The 2668-nt window shown below is 38.6% G+C and overlaps 1 long non-coding RNA gene across 1 annotated transcript; it reads left to right on the plus strand.

Moving 5' to 3' along the window:
• The first annotated feature begins 572 nt into the window (after nt 1-572).
• LOC129381827 (uncharacterized) lies at nt 573-2432 on the plus strand. Its single transcript, XR_008609961.1, has 2 exons — nt 573-697; nt 2280-2432. It is a non-coding gene; the product is annotated as an uncharacterized lncRNA (long non-coding RNA).
• The last annotated feature ends 236 nt before the right edge of the window (nt 2433-2668 follow it).

Here is a 2668-nt window from a genome sequence, read left to right on the forward strand (position 1 = left end):
AAAATGCTTTTATTGGCTAAAACTGCAAGCAATGTCACAAAACAGCATTAGTAAGTACACTTCAAAGAGAGTTTCCTTTCTCCAAAATGTTCTTTATTGTGCCTGGAAGCATACTTGCAAAATGTGTAGAGCCCCAAGTTGAAGCAGAATGGTGCCTGTAGTTCTGAAGGTGTCAAAATGGAGACAGTGCAAATAATGACTTTTAGAGCGCTACTTTGAACCGTAACGGTTTTTTTTTTGTCATCGAAGCATGCCACTGAAAGTAAAGCATCAGGAGCAAGTTATGCAGGCTTGCGTTTGATCACTTAGCCCTTTAACCCTCAATCCGGTGCTCTATGCACCATGGAAGTTGTACCAATATTGCCAATGAAGAGTCACTTGTTGAGCCCAATTCTGCGCTGCTCCCATTGCCAAAGACGACTTACTGTTGGCAATGAGAGAAAGCTGCCCTTTTCTGTAATTTTTGTGTTATTCCTAACCAAAAACAAATTAGTAATATATATTAAGGATCACAATGCGAGAAAAAGAATTCCAACTAGAAAAATTTTCAGGCAACTTATGTTTTTTCTGCAATTATTTAGGGGGTTAAAGGGTTGAGTCATCAAAAATCATTACATTGTTAATGGCATTAATATTTATAACTAATAAATCTACTTGTATATGCAGGTAGCATGCAAATGACATTTGCAGTTAACATGTGAGTACTTGATGCCATTAAATTTGCCTGTGAAACTGTGGGATAACCTTTTAAGTGCCATATTGTTCCTAATGAACGAGAGATCTGCACATATTTAATTTTGCCGAATTATTATTGGTATTTTCTCAGCTTCAGAAAAAGATATTGCTAATTTTTGCTTTACACAAAACTGCTTAATTTGTTAAAAAAAGGCTTTTCTTCAAAATGCAAGGTTTCAATAAAACTGCCTAACCATGCTATACTGAAAGCATTATAAACAGCTCTAAAATTGTATAACCATGCAAGCTCAGCCTCACAACCTGAAGTAAATACCCTTTCATTATTATTTTACATTACAATAGAAAGCATAGTTATATCTCCTGTGCTTTCTTTACCATGGACAAAATTTGTTTTTAGGGAACAACTTGGAAGAATGTGTGACTTGAACAAGCTGAACATGTGCACATTCGGCTTGACAAAGTTATCCAAGAAAGCGATACAGCACAAAACCGACAAGGGACAAGTGACAGGCATAGATGCAAACATTGTATCAGACTCTGTGCTTGTGTGCAGCCCTTGTCAGCGTGTTGTGCTGTCACCTCATTATGAATTACCAACTAGTTCATTCATATGCCTTTTTATTTGTTTAAATTCTATAGTGACCCTGATATATGTTTGGCCATTGAAAAAACAACTTGTTTTATATGCAGTACTGCGATAGTGAATGTAAGTAGAAGCACACTGTGTAAACATGATCTATTCTGTATAGAAACATAAGATAAATTGCACCAATATTGCACTGACTAAGGTTGTTTTGACCAGGAACAAAAGAATCATATTTTTATTTTGTAATATAGCTTGCAAACACTTGCATTTCTGTTGCACTACTGCATATCTCTCGGCGGAGCCTGACCGCTACAGAGCGCGTTCTCGGGTGGCGGATAGAGAAACGTTCCATGATATGAATGCCATATAAGTTCATTTCATGGGGCAGGCATTTATGCCCGCGGACCAACAGGCGTTTCTATACCGTATTTATTTGAATATAAGGCGAGGTTTCCCCCTAGAATCCTTAGCTTTGAAGTTTCCGCCCGCCTTATATGAATTTTGCTTTTCATTATTTGTGTAGCTTCACGGCAGCGCGAATGTCGCCTTATAGTGTAGCTTTGCCACATCGCTGCCGTGAAGCTACACTTTAAGGCAGAATTTGCGCTGCCGTGAAGCCACACCTAAAGGCAAGATCTCGCACACCAAGTCCTGAGGCTCCCTTCTCCCCCATTTTGTGGTTGCTATATTGCACTTTGGCTGGGTTAGTAACAGTATTTCAGGCGATACACGCCATGTCTAAATAATTCGTTGGCTACTCTATATCGCCGTATATTAGTGTGCATACTTAAGTTTTGTTCCTGGGTCCCCCAACTGTGCCCTTACCTTGTAATCGTGACCATATTGTAATTGAATAAATACGGTATTTCATGATGGCGTGCAAATTATTTGGTGACGGATACCATATGCTGTCATTAGTCTAAAGCATATCCTTGCATTCATGTTGTACAGTGATTATTTTTTGCAAAATTTCACTCTTTTTCCTTTCTTTGTCCAGTGAGGAATGAAAACCCACCACTTTAAGGTGCCATGAAAGAGCAGCTGCTGCTTCAATCTTCAAGAGGTCTGCCAAATACAGCTATGCATTTGCACTGAGAAAATGTTACTTAGCTCTTTCAGATTGTTCAAATAAAGTGGTTTATCAACAGAACTGTGCCAGAGGCTTTCCTCTTTCTACTTTCTTTGGCATTTACACGTATGTATTGTAGCATTGAGAAAGCCAACAGCAGGCAGGGTTCATACAGAACATCTGACACAAAATTCAAGGAGGGGAAACATTGAAAAGTAGTGAAATCTTGAAGCTAAGCAGCTGCCAAGTTCGACACGCTTCAAGCCTTTTTGATCACTTTTCAAACAGTTTCCAATTGTAATGATGTAAAATGCCGT

Source organism: Dermacentor andersoni, chromosome 1 (assembly GCF_023375885.2).
Source record: "Dermacentor andersoni chromosome 1, qqDerAnde1_hic_scaffold, whole genome shotgun sequence".
NCBI lineage: Eukaryota > Metazoa > Arthropoda > Arachnida > Ixodida > Ixodidae > Dermacentor > Dermacentor andersoni.